General features: G+C 24.9%; 8 non-coding genes across 8 annotated transcripts; 4 read left to right on the top strand and 4 right to left on the bottom strand.

The window, feature by feature from the left end:
• Positions 1-159: 159 nt before the first annotated feature.
• Positions 160-231, bottom strand: Trnah-gug (transfer RNA histidin (anticodon GUG)). Its single transcript has one exon. It is a non-coding gene; the product is annotated as a tRNA-His (tRNA).
• A 7-nt stretch (positions 232-238) lies between these two features.
• Trnam-cau (transfer RNA methionine (anticodon CAU)) lies at positions 239-310 on the bottom strand. The gene has a single exon. It is a non-coding gene; the product is annotated as a tRNA-Met (tRNA).
• Positions 311-1,298: 988 nt separating this feature from the next.
• On the bottom strand, positions 1,299-1,371 carry Trnaa-agc (transfer RNA alanine (anticodon AGC)). Its single transcript has one exon. It is a non-coding gene; the product is annotated as a tRNA-Ala (tRNA).
• A 1,755-nt stretch (positions 1,372-3,126) lies between these two features.
• On the top strand, positions 3,127-3,198 carry Trnaq-uug (transfer RNA glutamine (anticodon UUG)). The gene has a single exon. It is a non-coding gene; the product is annotated as a tRNA-Gln (tRNA).
• A 6,073-nt stretch (positions 3,199-9,271) lies between these two features.
• On the bottom strand, positions 9,272-9,343 carry Trnaq-uug (transfer RNA glutamine (anticodon UUG)). The gene has a single exon. It is a non-coding gene; the product is annotated as a tRNA-Gln (tRNA).
• Positions 9,344-11,081: 1,738 nt separating this feature from the next.
• Positions 11,082-11,154, top strand: Trnaa-agc (transfer RNA alanine (anticodon AGC)). The gene has a single exon. It is a non-coding gene; the product is annotated as a tRNA-Ala (tRNA).
• A 993-nt stretch (positions 11,155-12,147) lies between these two features.
• Positions 12,148-12,219, top strand: Trnam-cau (transfer RNA methionine (anticodon CAU)). Its single transcript has one exon. It is a non-coding gene; the product is annotated as a tRNA-Met (tRNA).
• Positions 12,220-12,226: 7 nt separating this feature from the next.
• On the top strand, positions 12,227-12,298 carry Trnah-gug (transfer RNA histidin (anticodon GUG)). Its single transcript has one exon. It is a non-coding gene; the product is annotated as a tRNA-His (tRNA).
• The last annotated feature ends 8,685 nt before the right edge of the window (positions 12,299-20,983 follow it).

Genomic DNA, 20,983 nt, shown 5'->3' on the forward strand with positions numbered 1-20,983 from the left:
ACTCTATCAAAAAATACTTTAACACAAATAGTTTAGTTTTACTGCAAAGTATTGTTTTTTAAATAAACATTTATAAATTTTATCATATGTAAAGAACAAAAGTACTTAAATAAATTAAAATAACAAACTCTTTAAAAATGTAGCAATTATAAATAAGGGTGCTGTAACCAGGATTCGAACCTGGGTTGTCACGGCCACAACGTGAAGTACTAACCACTATACGATTACAGCGAGAAGGTAGCAGAGGATGGTTTCGATCCATCGACCTCTGGGTTATGGGCCCAGCACGCTTCCGCTGCGCCACTCTGCTGTTTGTAATTTTCGCTATTAGCGTATATAAACCTAAGCCTAAGGGCAGATCACATTTGCATGCTAATAGCTTTTCTCTTAAATGCTTGCAAGTTTAAACTTTCATTTTAGCTTTTGTTAGCAACTAAGCAAGGTTCTTAAACTACACTTCTATTTAAGCTAAAATTTTAAACCATCTTTTTAACTATACAATTTTTTTTTTTAATTTGTGTGCTGTGCAATGTACATAGATAATAAACTAGTTTATTTGGAATACTTTCCATAAAAAGCTGGTAATGAACTTTTGCAACTTTACAGCAATAATATAAATTTTAAGCAATAAAGCATTTCAAACGTAACATGTTATTATGACGTAATTATATAAAATTCTAAATTATGAGAAAAATAATATTACTAAATTGAACAAAAAAGTGTTCAAATACAATTATATTTTTCATTTTTAAGCTTGTGAAATAATTTTTATTTAACTTAGCTTAGCTGTTTATTAACTACATAATTGTTCGAAGTTTTTATTGTAAAGCTTTAAAACGGATGTTAAAAATTTTTAAAGTTTAAAAGACAAGTTTTTAAGTACAAATGCTTTAGTTTTCTTTAGTTGCTATAATTTTCATAAAACAAGAGAATTTATGTCAATTTTATTCTAAATCATAAACTAAATTTGACTGAATTTAACTTTTATGTTTTTAATCAGAATGTTATTATTATATCATTCAAAGAACAACTTTGAAAATTTTTTTTTGTTTAGACATCTACCAATGAATTATAATTTTGCTTAGGTTTTTGATTAAACAATCAGTAACTTGTTATTAAGCTCATGTTAATTAAGCCTATTTTAAAACATCACAATTAATTAGTAAGATTGTTAATTTTATCCTTTAAAAGACTGTTTTAAAACTGTCAAACTAATATATTAATAGACATTTTTGTTGCATAAATATTTTATTAACAACGGATGTTGCTAACTTTTAAAAACTTCTTGAACAAAAGAATGAAGGTGCCGGGCATCGATCCCGGTACCTCGCGCATGCTAAGCGCGCGCTCTACCATCTGAGCTACACCCCCACACGTTGAAACGCGAATAATTGCGTTTATAAACTCACAAACTAGGCTTGAAACACTTGACAGCTTTGAAGTATTTATAAACGTTGATTGACTAAATTTAAAGGCCTAAAGCTTTATACTTTTTCTGGAATTAAAATGCTAAAACTATTAGTGTCATTTTCTTTGTTTAAAATTAATCTGTATAAGTTCTTCTTATATAATTATACATATTGTACTACAATTTTATATTAAAAAATTTAACTTAATATCTAAAACGTATATGATTTCAAAAAATATTTATAACTTTAAACACAATTACAAAGTAAGCTTTAGTAGTATAGTTCAACAACCACTGATAACAGCTTAACTATATTTGTACAAACTTTTTAATGTGAGCACAATTAAACTTGATCTTTGTAAAATTGTGTTTGAACTAACTGTTAACTTATATATCTTTTAACTTAAGTAAAGTAATTTATTAAATTTCATAATTTTTTTTAGTTTAGAATATTAAAAACAGACCTAAAGTTTTTATCATTACTTATAAATACTAATTTTCTGTTTTTAAAGCTAAGCTTATAAGTTGTTCATAAACTAATAAAATTGTTGAAATTGAAAAGTTTGAAAAGTAATCTACTTACATATTGTATTTTTATAAACATTTAACCATATAGTAATTTGCTTCAACAAAATTTAGTCTTTATTATACTAAAGTACAATATTTTCTAAACATGCAACTATAGTACTAGTAAAAACTTGAACATGATAAGGATTAATCACTGTAAAAACTTATTAAAAAATAGTTACATTTATAGTTGCTGATTTTCTTTTTTAATTACGATGAATATTAATTAAATTAGATATTAAGCTAAAAAAATAATGTGTCCACTGTGTTTTTTTTCGTATACAAACAATATTAAAGTTAAGCTATCTAATTTAAAGATTTAAAAAGCTAGCAATCTAAAAAAAAATAACTTAAACTTATTTAAAGCTTACAAATAAAGCTGAAACTTCCTTGATAACAAAAGATATACATGTTTACATCATTTCAATATTTATTTTTAATTAAAAAATTTTTATTTAAAGTTTAATTCTTTTGTAACGAGTAAAACGAATATTCTTAAACTGAATATATTTTCAGTTTAATCTAATATACATAACTAATGAGAATTAAATCGTATTTTTAGCAATTTACTTCAACTTATATGTATCTAATTTTTTTTCAACCATATCTAATGTAGTAAACAAACACAAAAATATTTAAACGTTGAAAGTATTTCTACTTTGGTAAAATTTTATATGGTACTACTAAGTTAAACTGTAGTAAGTTATAAAACTTTTAAAAGTATTAAAAGTTTAAGTTTTAGGTTTGGAGCAACTTAGTCCAATCTTTTAGAGTATTTAGTCTTTTTTTTAATTTTAACAAGTAAAAGCAAATTAATTCTTTAAAATGTATAAGATCAAAAAACTTATTTCCATTAAAAACTAAAATAAATAAGTAATTTACAAGAGTTTAATTGTACTTTTATTAAATTTCGTTAAATAAATCATTTATTTTAACTTTACTAACTAAAAAAGTAATCACAAAATTAACTCAATAACATGTTTATTAGTAAAATTATAACAATAGTTTTTAGTTTAAATAGTAAAATAAACTGTACTTAAATTTAGTGCTCTTACATATTCGATACTTGACCGTGTAGAAAAGTAAACATTAATCGTGATCGCTTGTTATATTGTAGCTATAAATACGCGCTATATTCGTCTCACACAAGTGGTCCCGTGGTGTAATGGTTATCACACTGGACTTTGAATCCAGTAATCCGAGTTCAGGTCTCGGCGGGACCTACTTTTTGAGTTTTAAATAAATTTTAAGTTTTTCTAAGTTTAAATATTTTAAAGTTTATATTTTAAAATTTATTTGCTTCATTTCCAAAAAATATGTTTTTTGTTTAAAGAGTTTTAAACAAATTGAAATGTTTGGCTTTAAACTGAGATTTTGTTTATAAAACAATTTTTATCTGTTTAAAACTCTATTTTAGGATTTCTCATGAATAGTTTAAAAAATTTCATAAATTAGAAAAATCATTAATCAATGTTGATTTTTCAATGGAAATACAAAAAATAAACAAACTTATGGATCATTTAACTTTTTATTGCTATTTAACTTTTTGAATTAATTATTTCTACATACATCTAAATTGTTTAAAATTTAAGTTGATGTTTACAGAGCTCCTGTTTTTAAAGTTCTATGTTAAACAAATGTTATAGGTTTAATAGTTTAAGCAATTTTTAAACATAAAACTTTTTTTTAGTACATAAATTTTTATTTAAAGTTGAAAACCATCATATAAATTTTGTTCCAAACAACAAAAATACTAGATTATCGTAAGCTAAATCATTATAAAAATTTAAAACTAACAAATATTATAAAAATAGCAAGTTGAAAATATTTTAATCAATTAAAAATTACTCGCAGTTCTAGTTTGGATCACCTTTGAATAAAAGAAAGCTCTAAAGCAGGGTTTCCCAAAGTGGGCAAAATGGCCTACTTTGGGGCCATGACAGAAGTTCATGACAGAAGTTCTACTTAAAAGCAAAGGGGCATCAGGGGACCATGAGGAACTATATATTCTGGAATTGATAATGAAGAGCAAAAAAAAGGTCCTAGGTTTTTTTGATGGTAGTTTTTGAGTAATCTTGTTGGAGGGTCCATAATCATGTTAGTTCAATATTATTCAAAAGTTTAGCAAAAAATCACAACTAAATCTACTTAAAAATGTAAAGTATCCGGTTAAGTAATGTTTTAATCTATTATCTAAGATCTTAGTTTAATCTTTTTTCCTTAGGCTTCTTTTATTCGGGGGTTGATCAAGATTCAGGACCGGTCCCTGAAGCGTAGTACTAAAATATTTAAGGAAATCTACTTTAATGTATTCAAATTTTCTATTGCTGCATGTTAAGAAAGGTTGCTAAAAACATAAATTTTCTAAAAGTAAAAAAACTTTTGAATAATATTGAACTAACATGATTATGGCCCCTCCAACAAGATTACTCAAAAACTACCATCAAAAAAACCTAGGACCTTTTTTTTGCTCTTCATTATCAATTCCAGAATATATAGTTCCTCATGGTCCCCTGGGGCCCCTTTGCTTTCAAGTAGAACTTCTGTCATGAACTTCTTCATGGCCCCAAAGTAGGCCATTTTGCCCACTTTGGGAAACCCTGCTTTAGAGATTTCTTTTATTCAAAGGTGATCCAAACTAGAACTGCGAGTAATTTTTTATTGATTTAAATATTTTCAACTTGCTATTTTTATAATATTTGTTAGTTTTAAATTTTTATAATGATTTAGCTTACGATAATCTAGTATTTTTGTTGTTTGGAACAAAATTTATATGATGGTTTTCAACTTTAAATAAAAATTTGTGTACTAAAAAAAAGTTTTATGTTTAAAAATTGCTTAAACTATTAAACCTATAACATTTGTTTAACATAAAACTTTTTTACTAAAAACAGGAGCTCTGCAAACATCAACTTAAATTTTAAACAATTTAGATGTATGTAGAAATAATTAATTCAAAAAGTTAAATAGTAATAAAAAGTTAAATGATCCATAAGTTTGTTTATTTTTTGTATTTCCATTAAATAATCAACATTGATTAACGATTTTTCCAATTTATGAATTTTTTTAAACTATTCATGAGAAATCCTAAAATAGAGTTTTAAACAGATAAAAATTGTTTTATAAACAAAATCTCAGTTTAAAACCAAACATTTCAATTTGTTTAAAACTCTTTAAACAAAAAAAATATTTTTTGGAAATGAAACAAGTAAATTTTAAAATATAAACTTTAAAATATTTTATTATTATAATTATATTGTTTTTTGTGCAATGTTGGACTCAGGCATCAAAACCTGAGCCACTTAAACAGGACACACAAAAAGAGAAAAAGAAAATAAACTTATATTCAAAACTTTAAGATAAATTATATATATATATATATATATATAAAATAAGGTTAATGTTTAAACATAAACACTTTCAACTGAGCCCACTTGAAGGGCTTTTAAATAATTTATTCAAATGGCGATTTTAAAAATTCTGGAACATATGTTTCACAAAGCTTTAATTTTTCATAAAGCTCTGATCATCAGCCAGTTAAATTCAAAATACAAATCACTGTACTAAACAAAGATACAAAAGTTATGCAAAAAAACAAAAAACAGTATGACGTAATATTGTACATTACAAATATTCAGTACAAAAATCGATCTACCTTCTAACTAATTAAACAACTAAAATTAACGAAAACAACAGTTATTTGACTATAAAATGCTTCAAAATTTGTTGTGTTTTAAAACAACAAATTTTCTTTTAAAACACAACAAATTTTGAAGCATTTTATAGTCAAATAACTGTTGTTTTCGTTAATTTTAGTTGTTTAATTAGTTAGAAGGTAGATCGATTTTTGTACTGAATATTTGTAATGTACAATATTACGTCATACAGTTTTTTGTTTTTTTGCATAACTTTTGTATCTTTGTTTAGTACAGTGCTTTGTATTTTGAATTTAACTGGCTGATGATCAGAGCTTTATGAAAAATTAAAGCTTTGTGAAACATATGTTCCAGAATTTTTAAAATCGCCATTTGAATAAATTATATATATATATATATATATATATATATATATACATATATACAAACATAATTTAAATGGAAACACAAAGTTAAACACAATATGATAAACAAATGAACTAAATTGAAAATTCAGTTCAAAAAATTCAAATTTATATATTACTTAGTACACACAGTAAAGAAGTTTGTCTAAAATCATGGCTTATAAAACAATATTCATAACTACAAAATATATAAGTAAACTAATAGTTTGTAGGGGGGAGGCGTAGGGAAACGAATATTTTTCCTTTTGTTACAGTGGAAAATTAGTTAATTTTACTGGTATTTATCGTATTTAAGTCAAATCTTTTTAGCTTTAAACGAAATTGTTCTACCCTCTCACAAGATACTATATCCTGAGGTAGTCTGTTCCACATAGCTTTTGCTCTGTGAAAAAATGCGCCTTGCCACTGACTGTTTTGAAAATCATGTTTACATTTTATTTTCAAATTATTTCCTCTTAGTTGATATTTATTTTGGGAAAAATTAAAAAACTGGTTAAAAAAACTTTTATATTTGCCATTGATAATTTTGTAAAGAATTAATAAATCGAATTCCCATCTTCTATATTCCAGTGATTTCAAGCCAAATTTAATCATTCTATCATTATATGACGTGTAAGATATGTTGCAACGATTACAAATATGACGGGTAAAACTCCTTTGCACAGATTCAATTTTGTTAATATCCTTTTTTAAATGGGGTGACCAAATTTGGGTACTAAACTCAAGTTTAGGGCGAACGTATGTTTTAAATAGTTTTGTCAGAATTGAAGCAGAATTAGTTTTAAAACTTTTCAATATTTGATAACATGTAGTTTTTGCAATCTTATATAAATAGTTGATATGTTCATTCCATTTCAAATCTTTGGAAATATAAATTCCTAAATCTTTAAAAACTTTAATTTCTGGTAACTTGATGTTATTGATTAAGAGGTCAGTTGGAGAAGATTCTTTTTTGTTAATGGTTAGAATTTTACATTTGCTAGGATTTAAGTTTAGTTTTCTTGTTTTTAACCATATATAAATATTATCTAAAGATAGTTGTAATGAAGTATTTGACTGACTAAATATTTTGGCATCATCTGCAAATAAGCTTAACTCACTTTTAATATCAATGTTTGAACAAATATCATTAATATAAATTAAAAAGAGAAGGGGACCAACTACACCACCTTGTGGTACTCCACTGTAGATTGTTAAAGAGTCAGAAAGCGTATTATTGATGAGTACTCTTTGTGATCTATTATTTAAAAAGTTATCAAACCAATCAATTAAGCTTTCATGTAGCCCATACTGATTTAAAATTTTTAATAATCTTTTGTGTGATACTGAATCAAAGGCTTTTTGAATATCCGTATAAACTACTTTAGTAAATTCATTTTTGAGATAAGGAACTAACCAAGAATGTAAGCATGTTAACAGTTGAATGGTTGATGAGCGGTTTGGAACAAAACCAAACTGTTTGTTAGTTAATAATTTGTTATCAAAGAGGTGATTGAGAATTTTTACAGATACAATATGTTCATAAATTCTTGAAAAGCCACTTGTTAGAGATATTGGTCTGTAATTTAATGCATCGTGTATATTACCTTTCTTGTGCACAGGAATAATAAAAGATGTTTTCCATTGTTTAGGAACATCAGATAGTTCTAGAGAGCAATTAAATATTAATGAAAGTGGAAATATTATTGATTGGATAACATGCTTGATATAATAGGGTGGAATGTTTTCTGGCGTTCTTATGATTTTATCTTTTAAGTGGTTAATTGAACTTATAATGTCTTCATAGGTTATGAAAAAATTTTGCATCTTACTACAATTCTTTTGGGGTAGCTTAAAAGACTGGTAACTCTCGTCTTTTTTAAAAACTTTTTGAAAATTTATGTTAAAAAGTGTTGCTATTTCAAAATCTGAGGTTACTGTTTTGTTTTTATCATTATCATATAAGAGATGTATGAAATTATTTAACTTAAGTTTAGATTTCACGTAGCTATAAAACTTTTTTAAATTTGGGTTTTTGCAGAATTTGTTTTCATATTCAAAGTTGTATTTTTTAACAGCTAATTGATATTCTTTAGACTTGTTTTTGTATTTTATCAAAAGTGATTTATTTGTCTTACTTTTTTTGTATAGATTCGCTTTTTCTTTTAATAACTTTTTAATATGAGATGGATATTTTTTACTTTTGTTATTTTTAGAAAAAATTGGAACAAAACGTTTGATTGAGATTTGGATTGAGCTAATGAATTGATCGTAGAAATGCTGGAGATTTTCTGAATTTTTAAATAAAGAGGTCCAATTAATTTTTGACAGGAAATCATTGATGCTTTCAAAATCTGCTTTTTTATAGTCATATGAGACTTCTTTAGCAATAGGTACTATTTTATTTTCAATTTTAATTTTTAGTGAAAGCAAGTTATGGTCACAAGTGTTTGTTAATGGAAAATTAGTTGAGTGTGATATGATTCTATCTAGACCAAAATGATTGCAAATTATGAGATCAAGAATGTTACCATTCTTATGGGTTGGATTTTCAATTACTTGGGTTAAAAAATTGTCTGTACAAAAATTAAGAAAACACTCATGGGGTTTATTGAAATCTGTGCTAGGAATCCTCCAATCTATATTTGGCATATTAAAATCACCAAGAACATAAAAAGAACACTCTTTTGGAAAAACCATTTTAATCATTTTGATTACATTTTGAACAGTCAGTGCGCATCTAGCAGACAGTGGAGGAAGGTAGACACAACAAAATCTTAATTTCATCTTTTTAAAAATTACATCCACACATAGGTATTCAAAATTGATGTTGCTAGTAGAGATAGAATAATTTTTAACTTTAATAACTTTAAGCGAATTTTTGAAAAGGATAGCAACACCTCCACCCCTACTAGACCTATCACTTCGGTAAATGTTATAGTTAAAAGGACACACTGTGGCATCGTTGACTTTATTAGTCAACCATGTTTCAGTCAAAAAAAATAAATCAATGTTATTCAAATTTATATAGTTCTGTAAAATATAAAATTTATTTAAAACAGATCTTATATTAGTGTAACAAACTTTTAAATAGTTATTGTTACAATTTATATAGGAAAACTTGTTAGTGTTAAAATTAATCCTATCACTTAATAAGTTTATACCCGTTGACTCACGATTTCCTCCACTAATCCCAGATGTCCTGGGAGCGGTAACGAACTTAGAAAAACTGAAAATTTATTTAAAACTCAAAAAATAGGTCCCGCCGAGACTTGAACTCGGATTACTGGATTCAAAGTCCAGTATGATAACCATTACACCACGGGACCACTTGTGTGAGACGAATATAGCGCGTATATATAGCTACAATATAACAAGTGATCACGATTAATGTTTACTTTTCTACACGGTCAAGTATCGAATATGTAAGAGCACTAAATTTAAGTACAGTTTATTTTACTATTTAAACTAAAAACTATCGTTATTTTTTTACTAATAAACATGTTATTGAGATAAAAGATAACTAAAGTTAAAATAAATGATTTATTTAACGAATTTAATAAAAGTACAATTAAACTCTTGTAAATTACTTATTTATTTTAGTTTTTAATGGAAAAAAGTTTTTTGATATTATACATTTTAAAGAATTAATTTGTTTTTACTTGTTACAATTTAGAAAAATTAACAAAATGCTCTAAAAGATTTGACTAAGTTGCTCCAAACTTAAAACTTAAACTTTAATACTTTTAAAAGTATTATAACTTACTACAGTTTAACTTAGTACCATATAAAATTTTATCAAAGTAGAAATACTTTAAAGGTTTAAATATTTTTGTTACTACATTAGATATGGTTGAAAAAAATAAATTTAGATACGTATAAGTTAAAGTAAATTGCTAAAAATACGATTTAATTCTCATTAGTTATGTATATTAGTTTAAACTGAAAATATATTTAGTTTAAGAAAATTCGTTTTACTCGTTATAAAATAATTAAAATATAAATAAAAAGTTTTTAATTAAAAATAAATATTGAAATAATGTAAATATGTATATCTTTTGTTATCAAGGAAGTTTCAGCTTTATTTGTAAGCTTTAAATAAGTTTACGTTAATAATTATTTTTAGATTGTTAGCTTTTTAAATCTTTAAATTAGATAGCTTAACTTTAGTATTGTTTATATACAAAAAAAAAACACATTGGAAACATTATTTTTTAGCTTATCATCTAATTTAATTAATATTCATCGTAATTAAAAAAGAAAATCAGCAACTATAAATGTAACTATTTTTTAATAAGTTTTTAAATTGATTAATCCTTATCATGTTCAAGTTTTTACTAGTACTATAGTTGCATGTTTAGAAAAATATTGTACTTTAGTATAATAAAGACTAAATTTTGTTGAAGCAAATTACTATATGGTAAAATGTTTATAAAAATACAATATGTAAGTAGCTTACTTTTCAAACTTTTCAATTTCAACAATTTTATTAGTTTATGAACAACTTATAAGCTTAGCTTTAAAACAGAAAATTAGTATTTATAAGTAATGATAAAAACTTTAGGTCTGTTTTTAATATTCTAAACTAAAAAAAATTATGAAATTTAATAAAATTACTTTACTTAAGTTAAAAGATATATAAGTTAACAGTTAGTTCAAACACAATTTAACAAAGATCAAGTTTAATTGTGCTCACATTAAAAAGTTTGTACAAATATAGTTAAGCTGTTATCAGTGGTTGTTGAACTATACTACTAAGGCTTACTTTGTAATTGTGTTTAAAGTTATAAATATTTTGCGAAAATCATATACGTTTTAGATATTAAGTTAAATTGTTTAACATAAAATTGTAGTACAATATGTATAATTATATAAGAAGAACTTATACAGATTGATTTTAAACAAAGAAAATGACACTAATAGTTTTAGCATTGTAATTCCAGAAAAAGTATAAAGCTTTAGGCCTTTAAATTTAGTCAATCAACGTTTATAAATACTTCAAAGCTGTCAAGTGTTTCAAGCCTAGTTTGTGAGGTTATAAACGCAATTATTCGTGTTTAAACGTGTGGGGGTGTAGCTCAGATGGTAGAGCGCGCGCTTAGCATGCGCGAGGCACCGGGATCGATGCCCGGCACCTCCATTCCTTTGTTCAAGAAGTTTTTAAAAGTTAGCAACATCCGTTGTTATATTTAATAAAATACTTATGCAACAATAATGTCTATTAATATATTAGTTTGACAGTTTTAAAACAGCCTTTTAAAGGATAAAATTAACAATCTTACTAATTAATTGTGATGTTTTAAAATAGGCTTAATTAACATGAGCTTAATAACAAGTTACTGATTCTTTAATCAAAAACCTAAGCAAAATTATAATTCATTGGTAGATGTCTAAAGAAAAAAAAAATTTCAAAGTTGTTCTTTGAATGATATAATAATAACATTCTGATTAAAAACATAAAAGTTAAATTCAGTCAAATTTAGTTTATGATTAAGAATAAAATTGACATAAATTCTCTTGTTTTATGAAAATTATAGCAACTAAAGAAAACTAAAGCATTTGTACTTAAAAACTTGTCTTTTAAACTTTAAAAATTTTTAACATCCGTTTTAAAGCTTTACAATAAAAACTTCAAACAATTATGTAGTTAATAAACAGCTAAGCTAAGTTAAATAAAAATTATTTCACAAGCTTAAAAATGAAAAATATAATTCTATTTGAACACTTTTTTGTTCAATTTAGTAATATTATTTTTCTCATAATTTAGAATTTTATATAATTACGTCATAATAACATGTTACGTTTGAAATGCTTAATTGCTTAAAATTTATATTATTGCTGTAAAGTTGCAAAAGTTCATTACCAACTTTTTATGGAAAGTATTCCAAATAAACTAATTTATTATCTATGTACATTGCACAGCACACAAATAAAAAAAAAAATTGTATAGTTAAAAAGATGGTTTAAAATTTTAGCTTAAATAGAAGTGTAGTTTAAGAACCTTGCTTAGTTGCTAACAAACGCTAAAATGAAAGTTTAAACTTGCAAGCATTTAAGAGAAAAGCTATTAGCATGCAAATGTGATCTGCCCTTAGGCTTAGGTTTATATACGCTAATAGCATGAATTACAAACAGCAGAGTGGCGCAGCGGAAGCGTGCTGGGCCCATAACCCAGAGGTCGATGGATCGAAACCATCCTCTGCTACTCTCTCGCTGTAATCGTATAGTGGTCAGTACTTCACGTTGTGGCCGTGACAACCCAGGTTCGAATCCTGGTTACAGCACATTATATTTTTGTTACATTTTTAAAGAGTTTGTTATTTTAATTTATCTAAGTACTTTTGTTCTTTACAAATGATAAAATTTATAAATGTTTATTTAAAAAACAATACTTTGCAGTAAAACTAAACTATTTGTGTTAAAGTATTTTTTGATAGAGTTTATTAAACGTATTTATTGAAACACTTTAAACTATTAAGTTCTTTGAATAAAATAAATGTTATTTATTAAATATATTCTTAAAATGAAAATAGATAATATTTTAACTAGTGAAATAAAAATTCAGCTAAAAAAAACAAGTTAATAATACATAATTTACTCAACTTCTTTCATTTTTAAATAGTGTAAGGTAATTTGAACAAAATTAATAAAAAATATGTATTTCTATAACTTGGTTCACATTTTAAATTAAGCAGGTGTAAAGCTTACTTCTATGTAAAACTTTAAAATATATTAAAACTGTTATTACAACTAGAAGTATGTAAAAAGCTATGACTATTATTTCATGTTTTACACCAGGCGTCGGCAGGCAGTTGGTGGTCGCGGGCCAAATTTCAAGTTTACAAAGTCTTCGCGGGCCACAGTTTTAGTTTTAGTGACATTTGAATAATCTTTTGGTTTTAGTTTTAGTCACACCAAAGAAAAGTTTTACTTTTGTTCACCTTATCATTTTAAATGACTTTAAGCTATACATAGAATGACTATTTAAATTAAATAAAATAAAAATAGAATAATATTTACATTGAATAATATACTTAAGTGTTAATAAATTATGTACTTTCATAAGCATTTAATAAGTTAAATTTAATACTTTTGTAATTTTACGTACAATTTAACTCTCTATAAAAACCAAACTTTAAATACAATTTATTAGTTATTTTTATATATTTGTTATATTATCAACCCCTCTTTTCATATTTCTAAGAATAATAACTTCAATAAAAAGTTTTTGCGTGTTAAATAGTTTACATTCATTAAAAATTTTAGTAATTAGTTAATTTGATAAAATTAATGCCTGTTTGTATTATAGAAAGCTAGAACGAATTCTTTAACATAATTAATTCTCGAATACTTAAATAAAATATCTTATTAGTAGTAGTCTTTAACATGGTTGTCACTTAAAAAGCAAAAATGTCTGAGTTGTATCAAACCAGCCTAAGTTCATTAAAAGTTTAAAAAACTAGTAAATTGTTGTAAATCAAGCTTAAGTACCTAGTAAAAATATCATCATCATTAATTATTAACTATTCTGGGAATTCTAAGATTTCTTTAAAGTGTTTGAAATAAAAGTTTCACACACATCTGAGTTTTCAAGCTTTTAAAATAGCCTGTTTGTGTAGCAACCCAGTTAAAACAAAGTTCACAACATAAAGAAACAACGAAACTTATTAACAGTAAACAAATTACATGCCAAAAAATTATAAGTCAGCTGGAATGGACAATTAACTTTCTCAAACATTTTTAATAAAAGTATAAAACTTTATTGAGTCATTAGCAAAGAGAAAAACTTATTTTTATTAAGCATTACAGCAATTCTTTATCTGCAATAAGAATATTGCAGATAAAAATATTAGTTGTAAAATAAAAGACGAGCAACAAAAATAAAAATAAAACGTTAGTTAGGAGTTATTGTGAGAAACGATAAATAAACAAATTACCAAAGTCAGTTCCAACAAAGCACATGATTATCTTCAGTTACTACAGAATTATCAGAAAAAAGTTGTTAAGGTAAGTTATAAAGTAGCAAAATTTGTTATTATAAATGAGATACCGTTTATAATTGAAAACTTAAAAAAAAAATTTTTTTGGCAGTAATGAAAAACTTTTGTTTATTTCTTCAATGACAACAAAAAATCCTATTTAGGAAATGCATCAAGGTTATAAAGTCGCATAAATCAAATTATGACTTTAATCAGTATGTTAACATGAGAACACTGATAGGAAAACTATTACTCATCTGAAAATTTTTATTAGAGATGTTTTTTTAACTTTGACACTTTAGTATAATTTCTTGGTTTAGTTCAAACACGAAGCACAACAGTCGGTGAAATTTTACAAGTAAAGGTGCAATGCACAAATACAAAGTTTTTAGAAGTACGATTCCTTATTTTATTTTGAGTATAGAGTTTAATTCAAGTTTAAAAAGTGTCTTATAAAGTATATCAATATTAAAAAACACCGTTAAACTACTTTTATATATTTTAATAAAGAAATGTTTATTTGCTAAATTTTTTGTGTCAAATTGAAATTTCACTACTTTACATGTAAAAATTGTTTGAAACTCCAGACTTTTTCAAAAATTCTCAAATTCAAGTTTTTTTCCAAAATTTTTAAGCATAAATTTTTAAGTTCAAAGCTTTTCCGAGATTCATGTTTTTTGGTAACACTGATTGTTCACACTTAAATATACACAATAATATAAATAATATTCTGAATTATATCAGCTGCAAGTCCTAAAATTTAACATATATTATAACTGAAACTAACACTTTGGGTTGAGCAAAACTTACATCATAAGTTTAATTTTCCACTCTTTTAAGCAAAAAAGCCAGCCTGAGTTAACAAAAACATTCCTGATATTTTTGTATACAAAAAACAATTCTAGCCAAAAACTTATAAAATGACTTAGTTGGCTTGAGATTTGAAGTCTTCAAATAGTGATAGTGTGAGTGTCTGTCAATGTTTATAAACCATCCCTAAGTCTAGTTTATATTAAATAGATAGCTCCAAAAAACAGCAAATGTGTGTATTGATATGCAAGGCATAAAAGTTAACTAAGTTTGACAAAATCAATGTTTGAAAAATGAAAATGTATACCTAACAAAAACTATATTAGTTTATGTCATATATATTGTTTTAAATGTGTCTGTACAAATTTAAATATTACATGTAGAAAAAACAAACTTAGAAAACTATGCATAAACTAAACTTAAACTAACTAAAGTATTTTATAAAAAGTGGTTTAAAATATGAGCATCTTTTTAAGTTGGTGTGCATATAAATTAATTTAAGTGCAAAGAAAACTTCTAAAAAAATAAAATGTATGAAAACAAAACTCAAATAAACCTTTTTTTCTTATTACTATGTTATTTTAAATGTTTTTACACTAAAACATAACATTTACAAATAAAAAAAAATATAAAAGAAACTTTGGTATAAAATATATTGAAAAGAATATCTAAGCTATAAAGAAATGAAACTTAAGTTAATTACTGTGCATTACTTTTGTGCAAAATGGAAAACATTTGCATTTAGTTTATTTAATAAATAGATATAATATAACTAATTATTAAATTCAAGCACTCTTTACACTTTTTTTTCAGATAATTTCTTGCTGTTGTAAAATAAAAGTTATTATGAAACTCAGAAAAATATCCTGTTAGAATGCTAATCTGTCTTTTTCACATTTTTAAACTAAAGAAGTAACCTCTTCTAATTATTTTTAAATGTTATACAAAGACTTAAAACCAAACTAATCAAATTAAATCGAATTACCGAAAAAATTTTTACTTGTAATATTGCTCAGCGGGCCACTTTTACATGCTCGCGGGCCACAAAATTTTCTTTCGCGGGCCGCATTCCATTCAAAAAAATAACGTGCTCGCGGGCCGCAGATTTACCCTTCGCGGGCCGCAATTGGCCCGCGGGCCGCAGTTTGCCGACCCCTGTTTTACACCTTGTCTTATACTTTTAGAATTTTGTTTTATCAAAAGTCTCTATTTGGTTACTTTTGAGAATACACTTTTGCAAGCAATTTTTTTTATTGTCAGTAGTTTAATAATAAAATGCTTTACAATTTATTGCGTTATAAAGTTGAAAGTTCTGATTAATAATTGCGATTAAGTTTACTTAAACGAAAGACTATCAAGTTGATTTGGTACTAAAGATGTACTTTTTACTATAATGTATCATTTTTATTGAACTTGTTTATGTTTTTAGAGTATATCTAAAGGTAGTTTAGTAAAAAAAGTCTTTTTCAACATAAAAAAACTGCTTACTGAATTTTAGTTCCACAATTAACTTTAGTTTGAATAAATTTTCACTTAAAGAAGTTTTAATTAAAGACGCAATTACGAACAAACTTCTTCAAACGATGGCCAATTAGAAGGTTTATAGATCTATCTTGTATTAAACAATGAGCTTAGATAAGTTAATTTCAAAAAGCATCTGTAATGATTAAATACATATTTAAGACAGTTTAGTTGACAGAGTAAACTTTTAAAAGCAGATGAAATTAAAACGTTTCCAACACAATTAAAGATGAACATTCTGTCAAAAAATCTACAAATTATTTTTAAGACAAAGTATTTAAAAAATAAAGCAAGAACGTTGACTGTTTTGTGAAAGAATTTCTTAATAAGCTTTCCAATGACAGTTTGAAAAGCTAACATAACTTAGAAGTTGTCGTTAATGTTGAGCATACTAACTATTGCTAAATTGAAATTTTACTTATTGACTTTATTACTACATTTTTTTTTGATTTCAAAAAAATAACAAACTAAATTTTCTGTAAGTAGTAAGTTTACTTTGTAAAAATATATTTTTACAAGACCTTGAAAATTATTTGTGCTAGAAATGTCATGTATTAGTGAGTTATATATAAAAGAATATTTTTGAAAGTCACCTACTTGCCAAAACTCATAATAAAATACTTAATTTGGGTTAATAAAACAAAATAAATGTTTAAAAATTTGCATTACACATAAAAAAACTGTTTTAAAAAAGTTTTAAAAATTAAAACTTTGACTAACACAGCAATACTTTGTTGAGCAAACTTATGATAGATACAAACTTTATACTAAGAATTTGTCAATAACTGCTAAATTTAAAAGCACCTAAAAAGATATCATAACATATAAGTTAATATAAGTTTATAGTCATTAAAATTAATAGAATGTTAAGTTTAATAAGATTTCGTCAAAAAAAAATTACTAAGAATTCCATAATATACTAGATGAGTTTTTATTTTATTATAATACTGATTTAAATATACGGTTTGAACAGATTTAATAGTGTATTACATACTGCTTTATACATAAAACTTTTATTTTTATAAAATAGTACGAAAACATAATCTTAAAGTTTACAAAATGTATAAAGTATACTTTTAAGTGTTAAAAGTTGTGTTCTATATCAACTATTTAAAAAAAGTTGCAAGTGAAAATTTAATAAAACATTTATTCCATGTCTAAAAAGTAGTAAATTAAACTTTGCACGTACTACTGTGTGAAAAAAAAATCCAAAACTTTTTTACAAGGTCGAAAATTGATGTTAAACTCAATATTTAGACATGTTATTTACACGCTTAAAACGAGTATATAAATGTATATTATTGGAAGACATAACAAAATCAGAATTCAAGTGGACAGAAATAAAAATTCTATTGGAAACTGACATTTTAAAGTAAATAAGTGGCGCCAATAAAATTCATACTTGTAAAGTACGCAATATTGAGATTTCATTGATTCAAATATGTTTACAATAATTACACGACTTATTTATGTTATTATATTTCGCTCTGTGTGTCAAAAGTTTATAAGATTTTTTCAAAAAGTCTCAGGCTTTTGATACAGAGGATACGAAGGTCATAAAAACTTTTAGCTTGAGTTGAGTTGTGCTGGACAAGATGTTAAAAGGCATCCGTGGTATATGACTCGATAACAGAAAGGTTTTCTTACACCAGGTCCTTGGACCAGAATTTACCAGAATTTTTGAGCGCTTTTTTGGTCCTTCAATAAATAATATGAGTAATGAAAAACAAATAAATTAAATTTTCTGCTGTACAACGTATAAATGTTGACTTTTTGTAGTTGCTAAGCGTTTCATGCAAAAATGAAAAACGAACAATGTAAAAATTATTTTGTTTTACAAGCTTTAAAATGTTTTTTTTTTAAATTAAGCGCAACTTTTAATTTAAACGTAAAAAAAACTTGTTTGATATAATAAACAGATGCACATGACTTCCTTAGTTTTAAATAACAAATAAAAAAAGTTACATGTTGTGTCGCTTTATATATATTTTGTTAAAACTACTCTATGCATTATAAAAAAAGTAGAGTAACATATTTTAAACAAACCAAATAATAGTTTACATATGTTTTCACTTAAAGTTTTATACTTGATCTGAGAAAAACTTGAGACTCAAAAAAAAGTTAAAGACAAACTACAACATTTTAGAACAAATTGCGTATTATGAAGGCTCCTGCTACTTAAATGTGTTGTTATTACATACACGAACTTTTTTTGTTATAAAACTTCGAGTTTATGTGAGAAATATGTTGGTTAAAGTTCCAAAAAATGTTTTTAATTTATGTGTTTTTTGGAATACTTGTAGGCATTATGTAACAATGAAAGGCTTAATCCTTACATAATAGTTAGCGATATGGAAAACTTAAACAAAAAACACTTTTACAACACAAATTCAAAGGTTTTTTAGTTTAAAAACAAATTTATATGTAGCGTAGGTTTTTTAAATTGTTTTCAAGGAAAAATACGTAATAATAAGGACTTTAACATTTTACGTGAAGATACGTTAAAACGTCAAACTCGTCTAAAAACGTTTTACAAAATGTTACTTAACTTAAAGTTTGCATAAACTGAAATTGAAAAAAATAAAAATTTATAGCACAACACTCAAAAACATTGATATTCTAATGTTTTTTGTTCTACGAAGTTGAAGTAGAGCTTGTATAAAAGTTGTTTTTGTTCTCTTAAGCTTTAGGTTTTAAATCAAACGATTAAAATTTAAACTGGTCGAGGGTATAATGTAAGAATATTTTTTTTCATGACATAATAAAAAACAAGCTAATATATGAAGTTTAATCTCGTATTAATACTAAATTACGTGATTAGCATAGTATTTAAAAGGTTTGTTAGAACTTTCTACGGTGTTTGAAAAATAAATATCAAGCTATATAACTTAAAAACTTCAAAAATTTAAGATTTGCATTTTCATAAATTTCTTAACTTTGTCTAAAAACTTTCTTTAAGTACTTTAAGCCTGTTCTACATACAAAGGTAAAGAAACATATAAAGTACATAAAAGTTTTCAACAGAAATTTAAGGATACAATGTTTAAAATTTATTAATTGAAAATTCATTGTAAAACAAGGTTTCATCAAAAGTTAAAAAAACAACTCTTATAAAAATATACATGTGTTTTATAACTTAAAATTCCTTTCGGCAAAAGTCGATGGTTTATGAAGTATTAAACCTCGTGTTAATACTAAATTACATTACTAGCATATTATTTATAGGGTTTATTCGAACTTTGCAAAATGTTTACAAAATAATTTCCAAACTATATACGCTTAATATTTCATAAACTTTGCAAAATGTTTACAAAATAATTTTTAACTGTGTACGTTTAATGTTTCATGAACTTATTTTTATTTATATAAACTGCTGTTATTCTGTCTTACTACTTCAATAAGACTGGTTTACATGCAAAGTTATAACTTGATACTTAAATAAATAAATTGTAGACTTCAGTTCAAAAACAGAATTTATAGACAACTTAATAAACAATTTAGCTTATTTTTAAGGATTACTACAAATAAAAACATAAATTTTCATTAGTTATATTCGTAGTGAATAATTGTTAAAATTAATAGACAGTTATCATATAAGAATTGTATTATTAAAAGTTTGATTGCCTAACACTATTAAACTGTTTACATAATGCTATGTATGTTGTACTACTATAAAGCTTTGTATACCATAGTATAAAACATAAAGCATTTTGAATTTGTTTGTTGAAAATAGTTAGATTTAGTTTATACTGTAAAATGTTTTTGCTTTATTAAGCCTTTTTTAATGTTTCATTGTTTCCAAAAGTAAAGTTAAGAACTTTTAAGTATACAATTCAAATAAAAGTTTTCTACTTAGCTTTGTTTTACATTTTTTGTGAGTTTAATTTAGTTTTAGTTTTTGTTTTTATGATAACTTTATGAGTTTTATAAAATAATTACTTTTATTCGAAATTGTTTATTATGATATGAAACAAACAAACTTAATAGCTAAACTATTAGAAATTATATTGTTGACACAGCTGCTAATAAAGGCATAAATATTTGAATTGTTGTTGTTTATAATTATAAATTAAATATTAATATTCTCATTTTAAACTTCTTATCTATTAAATTTCATAAAAATAAATTTTAGTTCAATTTTTTTATAAATACTATTCGAAATTAATAATGATAAACTTGATTTTTTATAGTTTAAAATTACTTTAAGTTAAGCAGCTTAAAAGTTTTATTAAGAATTTTTTAAATAAAAAGCTTGATGTTTAATTTAAGCACATTGCAAGTGATCAAAATAAGTTCAGTCGTAAGCAGTGCTCTTTACTACCCATAGCGGATAAAATTTAAACATTGAAAATGACCTTTTTCTTTTTCTCTCAAAAATAAATGTATAAGTATGCTGTTGAATTCGTTCTCGTTGCGAAATATTCTCACAGCTAATTATAGAGTCAGCACAACTCAGTTTAGATAAATTGAAAAAAAATGTGGAAAGTATTTGTTTTGATGTTTAGCATTATTGATATTTCGAGTTTTGCCAAAAAGAAACAGAAAACTGAAAGGATAGATGCCCCTATGTGGTGGTTTGTTTATTTTTTTTTTTAATATTTTAATATTAAAAATTAGAAATAGTTTTTTATGCATTAATTTAGAAGCATGCTGTATTAG

The sequence above is a fragment of the Thalia democratica genome, chromosome 2 (genome assembly GCF_965202585.1).
Source record: "Thalia democratica chromosome 2, ktThaDemo2.hap1.1, whole genome shotgun sequence".
In the NCBI taxonomy this organism is placed as follows: domain Eukaryota; kingdom Metazoa; phylum Chordata; class Thaliacea; order Salpida; family Salpidae; genus Thalia; species Thalia democratica.